The sequence below is a fragment of the Podarcis filfolensis genome, assembly GCF_964270895.1.
Source record: "Podarcis filfolensis genome assembly, chromosome: 7".
Classification (NCBI taxonomy): domain Eukaryota; kingdom Metazoa; phylum Chordata; class Lepidosauria; order Squamata; family Lacertidae; genus Podarcis; species Podarcis filfolensis.
In genome coordinates, this window is record NC_139603.1 from 56,314,100 (window position 1) to 56,338,415 (window position 24,316).

At 41.1% G+C, this 24,316-nt stretch overlaps 1 long non-coding RNA gene across 2 annotated transcripts in view; it reads right to left on the reverse strand.

Annotated features, from left to right (window-relative positions):
* The window catches only part of LOC310766852, a 268,649-nt gene that overhangs the window by 49,417 nt on the left and 194,916 nt on the right, over positions 1-24,316 (reverse strand). For both annotated transcript variants that reach the window (XR_014550460.1, XR_014550461.1), the window contains exon 4: positions 22,141-22,292. This is a non-coding gene — a long non-coding RNA (uncharacterized lncRNA). The remainder of the gene's footprint in view (positions 1-22,140; positions 22,293-24,316) is intronic.

The following is a 24,316-nucleotide window of genomic DNA, read 5'->3' on the forward strand; positions in this document are numbered from 1 at the left end:
TTTACTGCATGTGCCTTGGCAGCTTCCCACAAAATCATAACACAATGCAACAGCCTCTTTTCTCATTGTGGAAAGCCTCACATACTTAACATACCATATACTTATTTCCCCACTTACTTCAGATTGCTTTGGAACCTGTACACTCTTCTCTAAATTCCTAATGCATTGTGAGCGTTCTCACTTATGAATATATTTCACCTTTATTCCAAGGAGGACCTTCGCTGCACCGATGAATGCAGTGATCTAAATCATGCTAAAAGTATTCAGTAAATCCTGCAGATAAGCTGTGCATTCATTTTGTTTGTGGGTACTTGGCAAACAGAACTTGCTAAGGTTGCAGTCTTCTGCACACTTCTGTGGGAGGAATTCCTGGAGAGTCAAGTGGGGTAGAGTTCTGAATAAACATGAATAGGATCAAACTGCATTGAAGAATATACTATGGGTTGCAGGGGTGTAGCATGGAGAGAACGGGGGGGGGGGGGTAGATCCAGGTGCATAATTTGAGGGGGCTTGAACTAGGTGTCCCCACACAGGGATCCTCACCCTGCCTGCCAGTCCTAGGGCCTAGCCTTGCCTTGCTGCTGCCTGACCATTGTTGGGGGCATGTGCCCCCCAAGGGCCATGTCAACCAGCTGGGCTCCCCCCTGCATGGGCAGCGGACGCAGCACAGACCAATGAAACCTCCTTTTCCCATACTTGCCTGGCAGTGGAAGCGGTGAGAGTTTGGCTGGCATAGTAGGTTTTGTTCAACCTCAGCACCCAGCTCCTGGTCCCACCTGTTGTGTGCACATCTCATTTTTTTAAAAAAATAATTTTTATTGAATGATTTTATGTTACAGAAAACAATACAGCCATACCACCACCAAGCATAATCAAGAAATAAAAATTACATACATCAATATTTAGTTTGTTATTTGTTATTTGCCATCTTATTTCCTCCCAAACATTGCACACAAAAACACTCATATGTGCAGACACCCACATACCCACACCCGCACACGAAATGATAATAATGAAAGTAAATATTTTTCCAACTTTTATCCTCCAAAATCTTTTCTTCAACTTTGACTTCCTGTCAAGTCCCTTTGCATATATTTTACAAAGATGTTGAACAACAATGGGCCCATGACAGAACCCAATCCCAACCCAGAACCTCTGGTTGTACACGGATAACAAAGTCTCCATGAGACAAACTATCTTGCTGGTTTATAAAATTCCTGTGACAATGTGTAGCATCTGCTATCTGTGCCCCTAAGTGATGGTTTTGCTCATTTGATTTTATGAGACAGAGAATATGGGATAAAATAGCCTTGAAAGAACAAATCCAATACAGCACCCCGTGCTTTTACTCATACATGCGGATGACTATTGTATTTGCGTTTGTCTAAAATGCCAAGACAATGAGAAGAAACTTTCCACATTATTCTGCAATGTTTTGGAAGGTCTGTTTAAAAGGTTTTTTTTTTGAAATATTTGGGGATTTGTGTCTTGTGTGATCTATGTAATCTTAAATTAAACAGATAGTGTATTAAGGCATCAAAGCAACCTTCTTAATCTGGTTCCCCTCCCCCCTACATTTCAGTAGTTCAGGAGCTGAATCTTATCAGGAACACCGGCTGTTAATAGCAACCTAACATTGCTATATTATTTCCATTATTCCTCCCTGTACTTTTTTCTTTCCATTTGTCTAACCTATTTGTAAGAGGTGAAGGTTTTGATGTTGCTTGGAGGAGGAGGGATAGGGATGGGTCTTACAATTCTCTTTTGTTCTGCTCACCCAACACTGCTGTTAAAAAGCTTATGTTTCAGTGGTAGCTTTTGGTTGATAAATGCATGTATTACAGTACTCTGGACCAGCTAGTATTTCAGTCATCATTACAGTAAAACCATGCAGTAAATGTAAGATTCCCTTATCCCCTGTTAAAGGCATATGTTTTTAAAGCCATATATTTTTAATACATATCAGCATGTAGCATATAACCTGTGAAATATATTGACTATGAAATAAATGCACACACTTCACATATTACAGGATTTAATTAGGGTACCTTCTAAGGCCACTAAACTAAAAATACTAAATTGGGAACCCCACACAACAAAAGGGGACTTTCTCCTGAGTATTCATGAAAAGGACTGTGCACCATGGCTGCAATCATCCTATGCCAATTTATTTGGATGTTCACCTCCAACTTGGTCATAGTTCTTTATGTTCTGGTAACAGTTCTTGGTCACAATTCTCTATGTTCTGGGGAGTGGGGACACCATATTGTGGTTCCTCTCTGGTCCCAAAACATTATTGGGCCAGCTCTGGGTGGGTAGCTATGGGAGCAGGAGGTATTTCAGGTCATCTGATCCCATAGCTACCCACCCAGAGCTGGCCCAATAATATTTTGGGACCAGAGAGGAACCACAATATGGTGTCCCCACTCCCCACCAGGGAAAAAGAGGAGAGTGAAGACTGACATCAGGAACAAAGGGAGGATAAAAATCAGCATTGAGATCTGCTGCCCTATAGCCTCAATGGTGGGCCGGCCCTGTACCTACCCTAAGCTTAATGATCTTCTTCAGAGCAGACACATAGGCAGATTTTCTAATTTCAAACTCACCATCAACTGGTGATGAGAGAAAGGGCCTTTCCCATCTATGGGATGCTCTCCTTAAGGAGACTCACCTGGAGCCAACTCTGTTATTATTTTGGTACAGGCAAAGAAGTTTCTGTTTTCCTGTGGGAGTACTAATTATTGGATGTTTTTAGTCTGACCTTTTTATATGCCATGCATTTTTAATGCTATATTTTATTTTTGTTTTAAATCACTTCAGGGCATTTTGTTGTTCCTGGGAATCAATTAATAAATTCAATGCACCTAACCTAACTCTCTTTCAAAAAATAAAGTGCGCTTCTCTAGTCACGTTCTAAATGGCAGCATTAGCAGTAATCTTCTATAGCTTTAGTCATTAAATTGTTGCACTCAGTTAAGCAAGACTGCATCCTCTCCTTCTTGGTAAAACTTATAAAAAGAGTGGACTGCTGAGCTCTAGATACAGTGATAGATGAGATGTTTGGGAGTGTCCCGTCCCCCCAACATGTATCTTAGGATATGGCCCCATAATCTGTTTATGAATCCATTTTAGCTGCCTCAGTGCAAGCAGAGAGTTATGCCCCTGCAGCTAGAGCAGAATCCTAGTGTGACAGCGCAATTGGGACTGAATACAAATTTCAAATACATGTTTTTCAGCATTGCCCAGTTCTGATGATAGCAGCTCACCACAACATTTTTCTCAGCGTGAGCTGTGCTTTAGGATCCAAGACTGTCAAAGTACTGTAGTTAATCTCAATGAAACTCAACACAGGAGGAGAAATAGGAGGGAAAGTGTTGTTACATCTTTTACACATACATAACTTAAATTTTGGCTGCAGCTGATCATTCTTGAAAAGCAACTCCAGTCGTGAAAATGCTGTGTGTAAGCCCAGTTGTGTGAACAGACACAGCAATTGGGAAAAAAACCATGTTATTGCATCTGTAATCATACTGTTGCTTGAATTTTAATGAAGGTGAACTTCTGTTCATTAGGTTTTGATCATGTTTTGATGATGTTGTACAGTGCTGTAAGCCCCTTACTGGTGATGGTGGGGCTTTATAAATAAGTTATTAATTATTATTTATTTAGCTTCTGGAAGAGAACAGCTTCAGAGGAAGAAATAATATTCACACTCAGAACTGCATTCATGGAAAAGTCATTTTAGTGGAGTATTTAATGTATCTTTTAGTTGTTTTTAATGAGATTTAGCAGCTGGATGTGAGGAGCAGCACTTGAAACACAGGACCCATCAGCTCCCAACAGACTGCAAAGAAGTCTCCGGTTGATTAGTGGTGGTCATGGAGTGACAACTTTGGAATCATGGCTCAGAGCAGTTAACATGAACAGCACGTTGCTTAAATTGGTTTTTCTTTCTTTCCTCATTCAATTCTGGGTGACAATAGGTGGGCAAGGCCATAGTTTTAACCATAGCTAACAGAGGGGGAAAAATAATCTAGAAAATTCATGGAACAATGAATTTCAGTGTCTAGAAGCCAAGTATGGCTAAATGGCCATTTCTGAGCATTCCCCAAGAGAAAATGTTAAGATCAAGCTCAGTGAATTCTCAGACATCACGCATACATTGAGTGTGGAACTTGTCACTGTGATGTCACCATGAATAATGTGCATGAATTTAGAACATCTGAAAAATAACTCACTTTTTATTTTGGTATATCAAATTTCAAGGGGCGTATATTACAATGTTGCATTTTCTCCAGTCTTTTGAAAATAGATGCAAAAGCTAAGCTTTTTTGAATATAACATACAGAACGGTGTCCTGAACATGTTTACCATATTTCATTTCATTTCACTGTTCAGTAGAGAAGCTCCCAGTGAGTTGCCTTTTTTTACCCTAAATATATTTATTACCTATTTTGATATGTCCCCCAGATGAATTGCTAATATCTGGTTAAATGGATTTAAAGTTGGTCAGTCACAAGGTGCAATCTCAGATCCATCACTAATGAGAGTGACCTTTTCACCTTCACAGTTTCCCATAACTGAAAACAGGAGATGTTAAGCTTGCCAGTCATTTATATCCACGGCAATGCCTGCAACTCTTGGTAATTGTGTGAAGGGTGGAAGCATTATTAGCACTTGGATATGTTTGAAAATATTGCAGAACCCAGTATGAGGATTTTAAAAGCACACACAAAACACCCTTGTTATATAAGACTCTCTAGAAGTTCTGCAGTTTTAGGTACAGCATAATGATGTCTTCAAGATGCCCACCCTTCGATCTTGCATGCCACATACTGAACTGGAAAATCAGTACTGATGAACAAAATGCCCTACCAGTTATATAGATTTGTGGAACTGTGGTTGGAACACTCCAAAAAGCACCAGAAATAACACAGTTTTGAAAAAATTAATGCTGGAAATTAATTTTTTTAGCAATGTGCCTACTAGTCTGCTTTACCTTTACTTGGCAAGTTTTAGGTGTGCATGCAAGGCTTATTTTTTAATAATATGGCCGTTTGGCACCCCTCAGTCAAGGCCAACTACAACTAGTCCAATTTAGCTTGTACTTGTGCATCAGACCCTTTCATCTGGCTGCTTTTCTGGACTTCTGTCAGCTCAAGTCTTACTCCCTGGGGAAGTACTCCAGGCCCTCTATGAATCCCAAACACTTCACAGTGTGTGAGAACAATTTGATTAGGAGTGCCACCGCTATAAAATATGGGACAGCTGGAAACACACACCCACCCACCCACCCAGCTCATCTCAGATCCTCATTGCTTGAGTAGAAATGCTTTCAGACAATTTGTAAGAATAAAAGAAGTACATGGAGAAGTAAATACTTTATCTGCAGTTGAGGTGTGTAACTAATGGACCAAGAGGTCTTTTTGTGCATCCCACCAGATCCTCCCCCAAATTTTCATTTTTTTTAAATGACATTTTTTTTTGCTTTAATTAGTCCTTTAATTAGCATCTGGAAGGTATCAGTTTAGGGAAGTTTGCCTTAATCCAGGGATAGCCAATGTGTTGCCCTCCAGATATTGCTGTACTACAACTCCCATCTGCCCCAATCACATGGCCAGTGGTCAGGGATGATGAGACTACATCTGGAGAAGCCATGCTGGCTATCTCTTCCTTTATCCATTTATAAGGTATATGTGCACAGAAGCAGGGCATAGTTTGCTAGGAAAATGCAAGCAAAGACTGGTGTAGTGTGTGCAATTTCTGGTCCCGAAGCTGAGGCTGTATGCTTGAAGCTTGTTTCAAAAGCCTAGACTCTCATCAAGTGGATGTTTAGGAGTAGCAATGGATGACCAGTACCACCAGTTACCCTTCCCCCAGCAAGCAGCTTTTAAAAATAAAGTTTCTATGTGAGCTGCTCTTTGGACTCTGCGTCAAATCAGAGCAGAGGCCTTGCTTGTTGTTATTCTATTTCATCTTCACTTATACATTTCACTATCTATAATTGAAATGCTCGGGAGATGCAATTCAAGCAGTCCAGGTTTATAAAGATTATACCAAAAAGAAAAGGGGAAAAGGCACAAAAATAAAAGCAGAACTTGCATTAGGATGCAAAAGAAACTCCACACTTCAGGTCAGAGGTTCTGTGTTATTATTAGCTGACCAATGCTTTGCCAAGAACTAAACAACAGAAGCATGGGTCATGCAGAAAACTAGTGAAATGTCCCATGGTGAAGGACCTTTCACTACTTAATTAACCTTGGGCTGAATCCCCCCCCCCCAATTTCTCTTTAGATTGGAAAAAAAATCATTGTTGGACAAAGTTTTAGAATGTTCAGTTTGGAGCATTTGGAGCAAAGCTTAGGAGCTTATATAAAAAGTTCTTAATACATATTTCTTAAAATGTTCACAACTCCTTCAAATCTTGATCACATTCGAGGGGGTTACTCCAGTCAAGCCTAGAGGGCTTGTGTGTGCTCAGTGGAACTTCTAAGCATTTCCCCTTGGGGCAGAAGCCACCTTGCACAAGATCACAAAGTGCTTTTGAAGTTCCGATATGACTTACCATGCAGCCTGGTGTTTAACATAGGTTCAGCTATCTTTTCCTTCAGGGCATTCCCATGAGATTGAGAATGGTACTTTTAGGAAGATTATCCAAAGTGGCTTCAAGTATCTTTAATCTTCTAGCTTGGATCTAGGCAAGTTGCGTAGGAGTGGAGAACTTATTAACACTGTGACATCCTTAATGAGCCTATGGTAGACACTGCTGTAACTTCAGAACCTCGTGGGAAAAGTGAATTGTGGAAGTAGCAAACAAGTCTATGGCGAGAACTGAGAAAGCCACATAACTTGTTCTGCATACCCTGCAGGAGTTTTATCGCCTCATTCCCCATGACCTGTACCACATTACAAGCTGGTGTTTTAGAAACTTGGAGCTGGCTTCAAAGCCAGTTTGCAATGCAACACCAGAAGTGGGGCAGGAGAGCAGGGAGAAGAAAGAACCAGTTGGCCTACACAAACCCATCTGCATAAGAATCACCCTGCTGGATCAGGCCAATGCACCATCTAGTCCAGCATCCTATTCTAACAATGACCAAGTAGATGCCTATAGGAAATCCTCAAGTAGGACCTGAATGCAAAAGCGCTCTCCCCTCCCATAGTTTCCAGCAACTGGTATTCAGAAGCATTAGACAGTGAAGGCAGAGCACAGACATCATGGCCAGTGGCTATTGATAGCCTTATTTGTCCAATCATTGACTTAAGGGGCTCTCTGGATTGTAGCTACATCTCCCAGTTTGGTGCCATCTGCAGATTTGATGAGCATCCCCTCAACTTCTCCATCCAAGTTATTTATAAAGAACAACCAACCCAAGGTCACACCTCAAGTGCAAGGCAGTGGCCCCCTGTGTCCCATTTTATATTTATTTCCATTAAAATAGGCCACAGTTAGGAATGTTGGAGAATTCGTTGGAAACGGGAAAGGAAATGGCCACAGTTTGCATGTTCACATGAGGTCAGGAAAGGAAATCGCAGCAGCGGATTGAGTGGCATTTGTTATCTTCTTCTTTTTTGCAAGCCAAATAGCGTATGTTTCAGAAATGGAGGTAGTTGTGACTAACATAGGATGGGTTGTAAATCACCACCTCCTTGCAGCCCTAGATTATTTACTTATATAAAAGGACATTGGAGCTTCCTTTTTCAGATCAAGATGGAGAGTATGGAAATTCAGGCATTTATTTGTTGGCAAAAGCTGTTTTGTTGATCCACATGCAACAGTTTCCTTATGGGAATCAAGTAATTGCTGGAGGCTTAAACCTGAGATGCTTCATGTTCTGTACAGTTTTTCAGATGAGCTGGAAGTGATAAGGTAAAGAAAAACAGGTGGCAAGTCACCCCAAGCAGTTTTTGGTTTCATTTCCTTTTGAGACTTTAACTGGGCCACGGCAGGAAACAATCAACAAATTTGGGCATTTTGTTCAGTGGTGAGGAATTCAAGAAGTGAATATTGTTTTCAAAAGAAGAAGAAGAAGTGAATATTGTTGCACATCTTGGCATCATTGCTTGGCAACGATTTCAGTTTCACAAAGGTAAATTACAATATAGTAGGAATTACCAGAAATAAGACAAGCAAAAGACAAGCAGTATTTTAGGGAGGAGGGTGAAATTGCACAGTAGTATTGGTGGAATTCCCTTCACAGATGTCCTAATGTATAGTTAAGGAAATTTGGATAATTGCATCCAATGTAGAAGTATGTGGACACTCTGTTGGCGCTAGGATTATGCGATGGGATATTTCCTCCACTCTTCCCACCCATGAACCCCTAAATCTATTCTAGAGGTTCCTCCAATCCTCTGGGGCAGATTCGAGGAAGGCATGGTACACACATGGGAGAACCCGGGGAAGGGAGGGTGGAAAGCTCCCATTACACAAGGAGAAATACTTGCACTGATGGGAAATAGTAGTTGAATACTGTCCAGAATCTTGCTTGAAAAAGATAAAAATAAAAATGTAATACATGAAGTGTTTACCTCAATAAGATTTTTTTTTTTTAAAGAACAGCGACATGAAAAATTGACAGAAGGTGATGATGGGTCATAGAGCTGGCAACAACAATGCAATATAAATATAAATGCAATATAAATAAGACAACGTTTATTTTAAAAAAAATCAGTACAGGAAGTTGGAACATTAGCTGCTAGATGAGACCAAAGAGTCCATGTGGTCCAGCATGCTGCTTCCTGCAGGCATGACGCCTATAGGAACCCATAGGCAGGACATGAGAGCAATTGTCACTGCCCTGTGGAATGGCCCTTCCCTCTGCCATGTGTGAAGCATCACCTATTACTTGCTGCAAACGTTTTTGGAACACATCTTTTCTTGTCCAGACTTATGCTACTGTTGTTTCTGAATTCTTGTTTTTACCAGCTCCTATGTTTATTTTCATTTATTCTGCTGTCTTATTTTTTATATATATATAAAATTCCTTTACTGGTTTCATGTTGTGGTTCGAGGACCCGATCCCCGCAAAGTGGAATGAATACACAAGGACACGTGATATCGCGACGGGACGACGAAGAGTGAGGCCGAGGAGGGGCTGGCGCCGCAGCATTTAGGCTGCTGTACACGCCCCCTCGGAGGCACCTGGTTGGGTGCCTGCCGATGGGCGTGGGCACCAGCCAGGTGAGTGGGAGGCAGGGGGCTAACGCCCCCTGCTAGAGGCGGAGCTCGGCTCCCGCCCACAACCACTCCCCTCTCTTCCAGGAGGAGAGTCTTTATTTTTTGTATAATAGGGGTTTTTTTGGGGGGGGGGAAATATCAAGTAGCTTAGAAATGCTTTTCAACGAATAAACAAATAATAATAAATGCTTGCTCCGCTCCTGGATACCTGTTATTCATTGCAGCAGAATGAAATGCTGTGCATCAACTAAAACTGAAGCAGACAGGTAGAAATGAGTGTTGGGTATTATAGCTACTAAGAGCAGGCTTAAGTATGTGTAGCAGGTTCACCCTGGCCCCTTCCCCTCTCTGTTCATTGCACCCTTTGCTTAGTTCCATACCATCCATGATACCATGATTCAAGTAAGGTGAGGTTACTAAAAAGTTTTAAGTGTGTGTGTGTGCGTGCGTGAATTGAATTCTAAATTGAATGCCATGAAACTTAATAAACTAGTTGATGAGCTAGCAGCCCTACTATACTGTGCAAAAACAACTATAAGATCTGCTGTTAAAAAAGTCCTCTTATGAATGAAAGTAATATTGTTGCACGCCACCCCAACCTCTGAGCAATGTGAGATTCCAGGAGTTCCAGGTACTAACCCTGGGTTTGGTTTCCTTGGAATGAAGGGCAGTGGAGACTTTTGTGTCTTTAGGATGTGTTGTTTATCTACGCACATATACAAGCTGAGCCCACAATGAAGGAGCTCACAGCATTAACCCGCCAAGAGGGTCTTGCTTCTTGCATAGCCACAGCTTTGGATTCCAGCAGAAATTAGGCATGGCTCTGTCTCACAGGCTTCAGCCTGCCGCCAGCTTCTACCTCACACACTCCAACTCTGCCTTTGTCTAACTACCAGTGAGTTGAAGGAGGAAGGGGCAGCTATTTGTCATCTGGCACAGGTCCACTTCCTTTGTTAACAGCCCATACCTAGAGGCCCTTTACCAAGAAACTTGTCTGGCTATTCCAGTAATTTGAATCCTTCCTGGATCCAGGAAATTGAAGGGACTCAGGCATAAAACCTACCTTCCCCACAAACTCACAACAGTATGTAGCAAGTACAGTGGTACCTCAGGTTAAGAACTTAATTCGTTCTGGAGGTCCGTTCTTAACCTGAAACTGTTCTTAACCTGAGGTACCACTTTAGCTAATGGGGCCTCCCGCTGCCGCTGCTCCACTGCTGCATGATTTCTGTTCTCATCCTGAAGCAAAGTTCTTAACCCGAGGTACTATTTCCGGGTTAGCGGAGTCTGTAACCTAACCCGAGGTACCACTGTAGTCATAAGAAAGAGCCAGTTGACTTTCCTTCTCTTGAAGCATCCAAATTCTCATATTCTAATCAGAATGTTGGACCCATTGGACAGGTTAATCCAAAGATTTATTATTCATAGGCACCTATGTCACATCTACTACCTCATTAGTGGGCAAGACTGGAAGAGGGGTCAAAAGAACATTTACTTAATGAGAATTTGAAATCATCTACCACTTTGAGGGCAAATAAAGGCTAAGGACAAATACACAGAAACTTTCCCAGCACTAACACGTTGGGGTCAGACTGGCAGGTACTAATTCTAAAAGCAAATGGACCAATCTTGTTGGGAATGTCTCTGTTGACTTGACACTTATGACATCGCATTTTGTATCTGCAAAGACTTACTAATCTTTCTTTCAGCCCCCTCTTTAAGTGTTGATCAGCCAAGAATGCAAAACATGAAAAGGAACAAAGCCTTTGGCTTTATGAGGGACGTGGTTATTAGGCCCAGGTACTTGTGTTCCTGAAGTGTTAGTATGTAGAGGAAACTGGGAATGTTGGGAAGGCAGGTGGCAGGGACAGAGGGAAGGGCCACTAAACAAATCAAGCTGTGTCTTATATATCATCTCCACAAGCCCTATCTCATATAGAGGCATGCCTCCTGTATACCAAATTTGATTGCTGAACTTAACTTGAACAGCTGAACTTAACTTGAACAGCTGAACTTACCTTTATTCATGCTACCATATGCATAGATACCAAATATAGCATGATTGTGCAAGCTAGCTATCCATGCTACTTGGAACATGTCGAGACGAAGGGCATTTGTGCCAGTGCATGTAGACAAGTATGTCACCTTCCATACAAATGACCCTGGCCAATCAGGATTCATGTTTTCATGGAAAGAACCCTACATGTGTACATCTCTATGTGTGACACACTTAACTTTGAACACACTGTTGCTAGGATGGTGTTCGGCACAGGTGTCAGAAGGAGGCAGGAATAGCATATGAGATTCCACTACTCTCATCACATATTCAGTATCCAAGTAACTTGAGTGCTGAGATTCCTGCATTGCAGGGGGCTGGACTAGATGGGTCCCTTCCAACTTCACAGTTCTATGATCTATAAGAATTGTGGTTTTATATCTTGATTTTATTCTATAAACTGCCCTGAGATCTCCGAGTATAGGGCAGTGTATAAAGTAGATATATAGATGGTAGATAGATAGATGATGCATTTTGCTCCCTAGTGCTGAAATGCTCATATTCCTCTTGAGGTTCACCAAAGCCCAATCCTGAGCATCTCCCAGGACTAATATAAGAATTTCCTGTTTGACCAAGCCTTTTTCATCTCAGGTTTAGCAAAGAATTATTTTAGAAGCATAACCCCCCCCAAAAAAACACACACACACCAATGACATTTCTATGTAGTCAAACTTGTCTTATACAGATTGTTCCCTACTGTGAACTCTTGCAGGAAAAGCTGGTTATAAAACTAAATAAACACACGTGACTCTCACTGAGAGACATGGGAAAGGGTTCATCAGCTTAAATTGTTCAAAATGTACCCTTAGACAATTTATCCTTCACTTAAAATGAACGTCTGCAGTCTAAAAAGCCACTGCTCTAAAATGCTCAAGGTGACAAAATAAGCCAGTGGAGAGAGTGCACTTTAAACCTCACTCAGTTTGTGATGATTAAAACAAAAGGATGGTTCCATAAATCTGAAAGAAGAAGGAAAACAAAAGCAATGTGTCAAAACAAAATAGTTGGACTAAATCCTTTTGTAAAGGTGTAATTTGCCAGTCTGACACAGCTGTCTGATTTGAGGTGCTCTGTTTAACAATGAGTTCTAGCCTAAGAATCCCAGCCTGCAGAAAGAAGACAGATGTGTTCTCAGTTCCCAGGACAGTCAGAATTTTGACCTGGTATAAACTTCAAACACTGTCAAATGCATATCTTGTGTATTCTGGGGAGCTGCTGCCATCACATGCAGTTTTAGCAAGCCAGATTTTTACATTTCAAAATATAGCTCCAAAAATTATTTACAAACATTCACATTTGTTACTAAGTAAACAAAATTGCTGGGGTAGGGGAGGATAAAACCATTCATTGGTGTCAGTTTATACATTTAAAAAACTATTTTCTTCACCTGATGGGTAGCCTAAGCCTACCAATCCATTACATTTATTTTTTTCTTGCAGTTGTTCGTCATCCCACAGTTGTCTCAAGAATTGCTGTTGCTCATGTGAACCTGACTGAACATTGACGTTGACTCTGAGGCAGTACCTGACCAAAAATGAGATCGTGAAACTGTAGTAAATAGCTTGATGAAGATGTTGGCTCAACATTCAGCAGATGTGAAATTCCAATTTAGGAAACATTAGGAAAGTGGTTGAAAATAAAATTGCTATTCTGTGCAAGTCACACCCATTCTCATGTCATGCATGCCATCAGGTTCCATCAAAGGAACAATTGGAAGGTTAAAGTGAGCTCCAAAATTTTTCTTTGCTGGAGCAAGGAGGGTGAATTTATGACATTTATGCTCTGGTAAACTCTAGGTTAGATTACTGCAATACGTTATATGTAGGGCTGCTTCTGAAGATGGTTCAGAAACTTCAGCTGGTACGGAATTTGGGTCCCAGGTTGCTCACTGGGACAAGGCAGTTTGAGCATATTATACCAATCCTGGCTCAACTGCACTGGCTGGTTTTGACCAATAAAGCTTTAAATGGGACCGCAATGCCTCAAGGACTGCTGCTCCCCATATGAACTGACCTGCAGCCTGAAGCCCTACTTTGTGTGCCTCCTCCATGAAAGGTCTGGAGCATGACAAGATGAAAATGGGCATTTCTGCAGTGGCTCCCCATGTGTGGGATGCTCTCCCAAGGAAGGCTTGGCAGGTGCCTTCAATTCATATCTTAAGGTGACAGGCAAAACCGTTTCTCTTCAACCAGGAATTTGACTGATTAACATTTCATGGCTTTTTAATGTATTTGTGGAATGTGGGTATTGTTTTGTTTTTGTTTTTGTTTATTATGTATTTTGTATTCTCATTTTGCATTCTTCTGTTGTGAACCGCCCTGGGATCTTTGGAGAAAGGATGGCACATTCTTCTTCTTCTTCTTCTTCTTCTTCTTCTTCTTCTTCTTCTTCTTCTTCTTCTTCTTCTTCTTCTCCTCCTCCTCCTCCTCCTCCTCCTCCTCCTCCTCCTCCTCCTCCTCCTCATGTTAAAATGGAGAAGAATTCTCCACCTTAGAAGTAGAATCCATGGAAACAGCTTCTCCCTCCCAGCACTGCTCTGTAAACATTCAAAAACACTTCAAAGTCCCACCCACTTACCAAAGTTGGCCCACCAGAGAATAAGAACTGGGCCCACCAATCAGAAAAAGTTCCTCTCCCAGCCAATATCATAATGCCATTATACATTAAACTCCATGCTAGGGATTATTAGGGGAGGGGATAAGTATTGTAATGCCTTCATCTTTTGCATTCCCCACTTGACATGCCATGTAGAGTTTGGGTAATCCCATCTTAGACAGAAAAAATTCAGAAAACCACTAGAGCCAAAGGTTTAGTCAAAAACGATTATTCTTGTGTTCTTAGAATGGCAGGATATAAATGTTTTAATCAACAAAGAAAACCAACAAAGCAAACATCTCAATAGAAGGAAATTGAATGGAACCATATAGTTTTGCAAATTGCAAAGAGGGTCACACAACAGATCAGGTTCCAGGAAACTATGGTCCAACTGGCTGCCTTGAGGTTGTAATAGAGTTTCACACATGAGTGTAATATTGAATAGGGCCTGTCCTGTACCATACTACTAATACAAGTGATGCACACCCTTTCTTATGCTACAATGAGTGGTGCTAGTGTTGTACTGTAGTACAGCAGAGGGACATTGGCAGATGCAGTGGTTTGACTGGCTGCCGTTTTGCCTTGTATTGGGAATCTATCAACCATTCATATGGAAGATTCTGTATTGGTTTAGCAGACTATGAGACTGAGATCCAAGTCTAAACTGGTCTTCAGAATGAAACCTTTCCTTGTTACTTGATTGTCTAGACAAAACTTCCTCTACTTTATTCACCACCTTTATAGTGCAAGCATTAGATTTTTCTTTTGACCTGCCAGTACAGAACAATTTGGCCTGGGAAAAAGTAACTTCACCCCTGGTCCACTCCACTCACCATCACTAATGGTCTAAAAGTTCTAGGATTTTAAATGTTGTAGAACATTTAAAGGCAGTATAAACTGAACATCATCAAATGCAGTATAAACTGAGCTTTCTCCACAATACATCAGATGAGAAAAGGAGAAAGGGGGAGTAAGAGATAAGACCTAGTTAGGGGAGAAAAGTTGGAAAGACATAAATGCAGGGGGATTAGGTGCTTCAAGATGACACTGCAAGTGACGGAAATGTAGTGCACGGTCTTTAAGAAAGGGCAAACATGATCATAGTGATGGCAGTGAATGATAATTTTTAGCAAAAGGCACTGGTAACATACTGAAGCAAGGGGCTGGCATGGGAGAGAAGGTCAGGAAGAAATTGCAGATTGTGGATGAGAAATGATGAGGGTTTTAGCAATTGCCACTGAGAGAAAAGAGTAGATATTTGAGATGTAGAATAAATCACCTCCACTCATTGTCATATGTATCCCAGTATCATACTAGTGTTTCCACATAAACTGTGAATGCACTTGTATTTGTGCATCTTGAAGCTCCCATGAACATACATATGGCAATTTTGGTCCAATCAGTGTTCCCCGACATGTGTATTCAGGTGTTTTAAGCCTGCATCACTGACCAAGTGAGATCCAACTTTTCAAACCCTCTCCCTTGTTTCAGAGGACTTCAGCAGGAGTTGTTGCCTGGAATCAACAAATACCATCAAAGGAAGACTTGTTTCCATCATGGAGCTCCAGCTGCTGAGGCCCACTCACTTGCACCAAGAAGACCTCACTGGAAACAGTGGCCAACAATTGCTATTTACCAGAAAGAGAAGATTTACCTTCAACGTGGGATGCATGAAATCCAGCTCCCTTCCCTCAAAGGACAACTATAAGAAACACCAAGACTGAGGGCAAGAAGTGCCTCCTGGCTCCAGAAAGATGTGTTTGTCCCTGATGCCAGACTGGGATATCATTTTTAGTGTTAGAAAATTTTGTACACTGCTTTGAGAGACTCTTATAGCTATAAAGTGGCATATAAGTATTCTAAATAAATTTTGTACTCATGTTTGTTGTGTAATATATTGAGCCAGCTATGTGGCAGGATTTGGCAGCAATCAGGATGTGAAAAAAAGGTGAGCTTAGGATGATTTGAAGGGCTGATCACCACTTTTGGACAATGATGAGCAAGTGATGTTGGTGCCTTTTTAATTAATGGGGGGCAGTCTGATAGTGGGTATGTACCCACTAATTTGCGGTCCAGTCTCTTTTTCTGCTGTTTATAGATGTGGTAGCCACTGATCTTATGTCACACCCCACAACAGCCATTTTTTGACTAGGGTCCATGGAACCTTCTCAGAATTCCAAATGTGCCCACTGATCCAAAAGGGTTAGCAGCCCTTGCATTACCAAGCAAGTGGGAGCCAAATAGTGCATCAGATTGTTTAAAGGACATTATTTTTTAAAAAAATGAAACCTTTCTTAATTTAATGTTAAGATTAGTGCAGCCCAAACAAGCTGTGTTTGCAGTGCCTTTTTGTTTCCTGTGAAAATTTAAAATATTCATGTTTGTTTTCTCTATGAAACTTATATTCTTTCCAGATGACAGCATCTCCAACTTCTTTTTTACACATTTTTGTGTGTGTGGTGAGCATAGTTACATCCCCTCAAGATAGAAATAAAGAGAAGTCTTATCCCCATAATCTGTAATTACTTTAATTACGTGATAATTATATAAATAATTTATCTGAACACAGACTTCACATTCCTTCATTTCTAAATATTATTATCTTTCAGTGTTTTCAGATGTGTAAACAAAAAAACATTTTAAGTTTAGCTGAAGCGCAGGTGAACTGGCTGTCACATAAGAAGAGACGACGGCAAAGATGATTACGCTCTTGAAAACTACCTAACTTTTTAAAGCAAGCAGGTGTGCATCACTCTTACAGCTGTAAAGCAAGAATCCTCTCCATGAGGTTCTGGTCTATGGTGGCAAAATGTGGTAGCTTCTTGAATAAAACATCAGTCCTCTTCCTTTATTCTGCCTTAGAATTAGCAGTTGGCCAAGCCACTCTTCCAGCCATATAGTTCTAAAGTATTGAAGATAGCTTTTTAAAACAAGTAACTTGAAGAGAACAAAGGTTGCAGAGTCTGGAAGGCATTCTCTGCTCTTTGCTCACTCTCATGCTGTTATATTTGATACCTTCAATCTCACCCCTACCCAGACTTGGAGGAGAGCCTGGATAAGGAATCTCCATTCCTTTAGGTCCTTTGAGAGCAGAAAAATTACTGAGACCAGGAAAACAATCAGATCAAGAGGACTCTGCAATTCCCATCCCCACTCAATGGAAAGGCCAATTACGGTTGAATAAGGCAGCAACACTATAAGAACTTAGGTAGCTTCCCAACAGCACTTCCCTAAGATCCTAGATAGTTTCCCCAAAGCCTACCAGGCTTGCCAACATTAATAAGGTCTTCGAGTGACTTTGCAGCCTGCTGAAGCAACAGCTTCCTTTGCTACAGTTGAGAAAGCTTCAGCCAATTATTTGTAAGGTCTTCAAAGCGCTATGCACCTTGCTGAAGCAACAGTTACCTGTCCAAGGTCCTGATCAGCTATGCCTAGTGGTTGCCTGATTCTTTGCTATCAGTAAAGACTGGACCAGGCTGAGATTTCACTTTGTCAAATATTACCTTTGCTTTATCTACTGTAACCTGGCTTTGATGAACGTGATTGCTGAAATTCCCTCTACTGTGTGACTATTAAATGCGCAGAAACCCCATTTCGTATCGCATCTGCATATCTTGTGTTACAAATTGGGGGAGGAACATGAAAAGAAAAACACTCTTCTAAGTGTCTGCTCTTCATGTTCCTGCTGCATTTTCTCTAAGCTGGCAACTTGAAGTAATTCAGCTAGCATTACTAGAGAGTCGTAGTTTCATAATGACAGAATTAGAGACAAGAAAGGGCTTTTTGATTTCTTAATAAAACTCTACTGGCTAGATTCAGAGCTCAGCTATACGTTGTAAATTTGCATAGGCTCTGTCATTGGAAATGATGCTCCAATTTACACAGTGTAACCAAGAATAAGACCTGACTCTAAAACCTGCTTTAGCAAATATTTCAACATTTCAAGCTGATTTTGCTCATGTTTATCATCATTATTATTTACACATGTCCAGATTTTTTAAAAAGGAGATCACATTTGCACAGTGCTACAGTTCTGAGATATGGTATGGAGTCACATATTCCCTATCATTGGACCCCAGTAAGTAGTCTCACTGGCTCACTAGCACAATCTTTCAAGTCTCTCAGGTTCCATTTTGAATACCAGTCTTCATCTTGGAGGACATTTTCCATCAGTCTCCTTAGAACGACAGCTGTAGCCTATCATTTCCAATTGACACTAATTACTAAAAAGCACACCCTGTCCTAGGAGAAAATATCCAGACCTACTCAACTTGAGATGCCAAATTAGGCACCTTCCTACCAATATCTTTGAAATGTAAGGCTTTCACAAATGACCTATAACACAGTCTCTTGAACCAATCAGCACAATATGATAATGATCAGATCAAGATGTAACTCTAACCAAGGCTTTGTTCTCTGTATGCAATTGTAGCTAAGTAACTATAGCAAGATTCCATTGTGTAAAACTGAATTAAAGTTGTGCCTCACTCCTGGGGAATTAGAACTCCTTCTGTATACCCTGCTACTTCCTGGTCAGGACACCCTGTCTTGTTCAGGACTCAGACAATAAATGGATACACTGTGCTACTCCCTGCCTTATCTACCTCAAAATCTGATTACCCAAAATCCATTTTTTTCCTGCCACATGCATTCTGACTCCAGGTGTGAGGTGCTTGGTACTTTTAAGGATGAACATACTTCACAAATCAAGAATATTCCCATTTGTCAACATAGGCAGTATTTGTTTTGTCCTCAACATTTTGTCACAATTTCCCTGGGTTAGACAATAAAGGTTTAAATGCTTTTAACTCAGTTGAAAATCATATTCTATTCCCTGAATTGCAAATGTTACTTTACTACTGCACCTTTTACTAGTTTTTTTGTTTAGTCGTTTAGTCATGTCCAACTCTTCGTGACCCCATGGACCCGAGCACGCCAGGCACTCCTGTCTTCCACTGCCTCCCGCAGTTTGGTCAAACTCATGCTGGTAGCTTTGAGAACACTGTCCAACCATCTCGTCCTCTGTCGTCCCCTTCTCCTTGTGCCCTCAATCTTTCCCAACATCAGGGTCTTTTCCAGGGAGTCTTCTCTTCTCATAAGGTGGCCAAAGTACTGGAGCCTCAGCTTCAGGATCTGTCCTTCCAGTGAGCACTCAGGGCTGATTTCCTTCAGAATGGAGAGGTTTGATCTTCTTGCAGTCCATGGGACTCTCAAGAGTTTCCTCCTGCACCTTTTACTAGTACTCCTACTAAATTAAGCTAGTCTAGGTTACAGAGGATTAGCTTGCAAAGCCAGCCCAGCAATAGCTGAATGCCCATATGGATCCCAGCACTAGGGAATCAGTCCAGATTAAGTTCATGCCTCCCATTCTTTCGCTGCCTCTTCAGCCTTCAGATAAAATGACAGTCAGATGCAGCAGTGGGTAGAATCAGTGCATAGCTGCACTGTCACTAGGCTGGCCCAGGGCCAGCTCAAACATCACTACCCTGTGTGAGCATTGTCCAAAAGTCTTCCCATAGCAGTGCAGCCCATGAAAGCAGGAATCTCTAAAAACTTTTTACCACATGCATCACCTCAAGCATTGTTTCATCTGCATACATGGGCTTCAGGGTATGTGTGGTGCAGAAAATTAGTTTCAGTTGTGTGCACACATGGAGGTGGCAATGTTTGGACCAGCTCCGAGTGAAATGGAGTGCTATTACTGTTGAGTGAGACCGAATGGGGGAAGGAGTAGGAATTACATTTCAGTATCAAAAGCATATTGATCCATCTGGGAAAGAATGGTCCATTAGTGAGGTCTGTGCTGGCTAGCTTAAGCACTGCATATTTATATGCCATATAATAGTATTTCAGATGTTGTTACTATGACGGGCCAGATCCAGTGTTGAGTATCTTCGCTTAGAGTTGCTATGTTTCCCCCCTGCTCTAATGACCACTTAATATAGTGCAAAAGCGATCGGCTCATAAATAATTCTAGAGTTTAATTATGTTGGAGATCTTAGAAACATCAGATCAGATCAGAGATATAAAATTTTATTTCAAAGCCTGGTACAAAAGTAAATGGCAGCTCTTATGAGACAATTATATAAATGTTAAGATGCATTCAGAAATGCAGCATATGGGGAAACAGCCTCATTAGAGTTGAAGGGTGCAATCCTAACCCCAATTACTTGGCAGTGCATCCAACTGAATTCTGCATGGTTAGGATTGCACTGCAAGATCTTGAGCTATAGCAGTAGCCCTGCTGCACAGGCCCAGTGCTAGTTTCGATTTTTTTACATCATTGTATGTATTACATTTTATCATATTGTGAGATGCCTTGGGTGGTCATCCTTTATCGACAGCCAACTGTAATATGGAAATAGCTACCATATTATAGACAGAAAATCTGGTGTCTTGTGACTTCCTAAGCCATTAATAATGAGGATTGTGAACTATTCACCCATTGCCTTTGAAACTCTGAATAAACCAATTTCACATACTCTTATACTAAAGAGAACGTACAATATCTGTGGACTACCTATAGATAGGGAGAATTTCTGCAATATGTTGATAGTCACTGAAACTAGGCTTCTTTAGTGTTAACCCCCTTGACTTTCACAAGACGCAGGCCACTCGTGTAAAGGATAGATTTATGGTTGCTCCTTCCCATCAATCCCGCTCCAGGTCATAATTTACTATAAATATGCCCCGTGTAACACTTTCTTCCTGTGTTTGTTTGTTTTTTACTTCAAATAATTTTTGAGAAAGTAAGTTTATACTCATGCCCCACCCATCAAGAGCCATTTGCTTTTTTATGCTACAGATAATACAGATTATCAGGTACCTTTCAAAGACTTCAAAAGACAAGGAATAAAATTAATTCTGGTGCTTCAAACAAAGAGATATTTTTCTACCTCCGTCCTGCAGTCATCTACAAATGATGTAGAACATTTGCGTAGAAATACAGTGAATGAGTTTGTACAGAATATTTGTGTGCGTGCACCAAGAGATAAAAAAAGAATAGTTCTTTTTCTAATCTATGGATCAAAGCAGGAATCCTGCTGTTACCTGAAATTTAACCCTGCAGTTCAATGAATAGAAATATAAGATTTGGAAGTTTTTTTTAAAAAAGGAGTTGCTTTTATCCTAAATTACATCTTCAGTCATAGATAGATAGATAGATAGAGATATAGAGATCGCTATAGATATATAGTTTAACTATTATTGATAGGGTAATAATATTATTCAGAAGTATGGCTGAACACTTTCCCTTTTCAGTTTCTCCTGGAACCTTTCTTCATGAAAGTCAGAAATGCAGTATAGTTTTATTTTTTTTAAGCCTCTCTATGTCCAGTGTTCTTCATACATCTATGCTTCTTGAATGAGTGACCTAGAATTTCCTCATTTCTTGCCTTTTTACTCCTTTTTTACTCCTTTTTTACTCCTTTTTTGACCGTCTCTAACCTGGTGTTCTCCCAGTTCACAGTAGAAAATATAATTTCAGTGCTCCCTTCCCCTCAACTCTAAAGGTCTCTTGACCTTTCTGTGTCAATCAATTTGAATCCCATTCTCCTTGGGTCTCAGTGGCACTGTTTTCACTTTGAAAGGCAAGAAGTAAACAAAGTATTCCATCTTTTTCTTGGGTGATTTTCTCTTCATCTCTTCAGCTCCCAAACAGAATCAGTCAGCGCTTTCCTTTTCTTCTTTTACCCTCTTTCACTGAATTCTGAAGACACTCGAACTCAGGATGCAAGGGAGAAACGTGGTAAGAGGAAGGCATGCTTGGCAAATCCACACCACTCCCGCCCAGGAACCAATGTCCCCACTGTGGAAGGACGTGTGCATTCAGAATTGGCCTCCACAGTCACTTACAGACTCATTGTTAAAACCATGTTTATGGAAGACAAACTTACTTGGCTACGAGTGATCACCAAAGAAAAACCATGCCTTCCCCTTTCCTCCGCATGACTTTGGTTGTCATTTCAGGACTAAAACTACTGATCGATCCCAAAGAATTCAACTTCTGTTTAGTTCTGCACCTGCAGCTCTTGGACTGCAGAGCTGAAGGGCAGGACACCCTCTCCCCTGCCACAAGAGCCCACTTCCCAAGTCATAGCAAGCAAAAGGCCATCCTGGTCCCATCAAGGAACCAACCCTGTCAGATAAGACAATTCTCAAACTGCCATTGACTGCAAAAGCAATGGGGGAAAGGACATTTCATCCCACCCATTGGCCAAAGGAACAAGAGCCGACAACAGTTATACAGGCAAGAGCACAAGAAAGGCAAGATGAGTCTGGCTTGAATTAGATATAAATGTTTACCACTTACTTCCGACCTTGGAAAACTGATCTTCCTCCTCTGCCTTTCCCTTCTGCATCCCTTCCCCTGTGTATCTTGTATTTTTAGTTTGTAAGCCTGATGGCTGAGTCTGTTGTTCATTTTCTTTATTATTGTGATTCATTGTGGGAGATCATAACTGTCTGAAAAGAAAGGTAAAAAAATACAGTATGTAAGTAGACAAATTGATTGCCAGTGCTTCCTCCTAGATGTCCCACCAGTATCTCAAACTGATCACAAAGCAAATTATAGATAAGTGAGAAAAATCACTTGAAACTCTTGATTTCTTTCACCAAAATTCCTAAGTATCGTGACCCCCTGGTCTACCTGGCAGCAAGTCAGTGTGTCACTCCAAGGTCCAAGTCCAGGGGTCAAGCCACAGAAGCAAGAAGCAAAGTTCAAAATCCATAGTCCTAAGGAAATGCAGTCCAAGGTCAATGCAAGTAGCCAAGTCTGAAGTTTAGCAGTCAGAATACAGTCCAGAGTCAAACCCAAAGCACAGCCCCATGGAGGTCCAGGAGCATCTGAGTCAAGGTCCATCAATATGGGCAGTTGAACAGATACAGCACCTCAGCTCTGCTTCCTTTTTTTGTACTTTGCCTGCTGATTGCAACATCTGGGCTTGATGAGGCAATGGACCATCAGCTGTTCTAAGCCTATTCCAGCTGAGGCATCACACCCCTCCTCCCAGAGCTAGGGAGCTGGGCTGTGGGCACTTGCTGGCCTCAGCCCCACCTGCCTCTCCCTATGCCACAATGCCTGCTATGTTCGTGGGGTCAGGGTCCCTTCTGGCTCTGGTGATGGGTTCTGCTGCTCTGGTTTCTATGCACTGACCTCCATCCCTTCACCATCCTTGGTCACTCTGTGGGTACTTACTTTTCCATCCCCTGCTTGTCACAGTCCTAGCCACACCCCTCCCTGTGATCCTCTTCCTCCTCCCCCTTGTCCTACCAGTTCATTACACTAAGGAGCTGAGGTGAGCTCCAGATTTGCTTTGATTTTTGCTTTCTAGTGAATCCATTGACAAATTAGAGCTGTATAGAACACTCTGGGGATTTTGTGTGCTTCTGTCAAAATGGTTCCAGCTTTACTTAAAACTTATTGTATGCTTTACATGAGTATGAACACTACTCCACCCTGGCTTTAGGTGAAATGTTGATTGCATCTCTATGATGAAGATGTTGTTCCTAAATGTCCATCTTGTCACTTTCTTTCTCCACTTACATCAAAAACCTTGTCACTGTTGTTGTCAATCCTTATAATTTGTCACATAACATAATCTCTGGCTGTGTATACACCAAACAGTGAAAGAACACTTAAAGCACATTCCGCACCCCAAAATATCCTGGCAACTATAGTTCAACCCTAACAGAGCTATAATTCCCAACGTTCTTAGCAAACCACAGTTCCCAGCATACTTTGTGGAGGCATGTACCTTAAATGTACAGTACACACACAGTCTATCACTTCATTTATTATAGCTGGAAGAATCAGAAAAATGCCATCTCTTGCCATATGTTTTGATTGATTTCATTTTTGAGTTGCTTTCCACACTGACAGCCTCAAAGCAAGTTACACAATAAAATTGATACAAATAAAAGCCATATGATGTATTAAAATCAATAATATACATTAAAAGTGATCATCTACATTAAAACTCAACAGAACATCCTTTCCTCCCCCAAAATAATAATCAGCACAACCCCCCAAACCCCCACCTAACAAAAAATGCCCACTAAATGAAACATTTACCAGATGAAATTGGCTTTGTGAAATTGAAATTGACTAACTTGAAAGTAAAAGAGAATTATCAGGATTTGGACAGTATAGGCAGCATCAATGTGGAATGATAGCCACAGAGAAAGCCAGCAATAAATCACACCATTCAGAGTTAACTCTTTATTAGCAAAAACACATCACAGACTGAATGGCTGAATGACTTCTCTCTGCCAGCTCACCATGCCCTGTTAATGTCTTTAGCTTCTCACACTTCCTCTTCCCCATCTTCTCCCTCTGACCACTTATCATTGTTCCACCTCCCCAGGCTCTGAGCCTTCTTCCCTTGATGGTTCCTCAGCTACTTCCTTCCATCATACCTTTGTATCCAACCAGTCCATGACACCCACCTCAACTTGCCCCCTACCTTTTATAAAGCTCATCTCCCCAG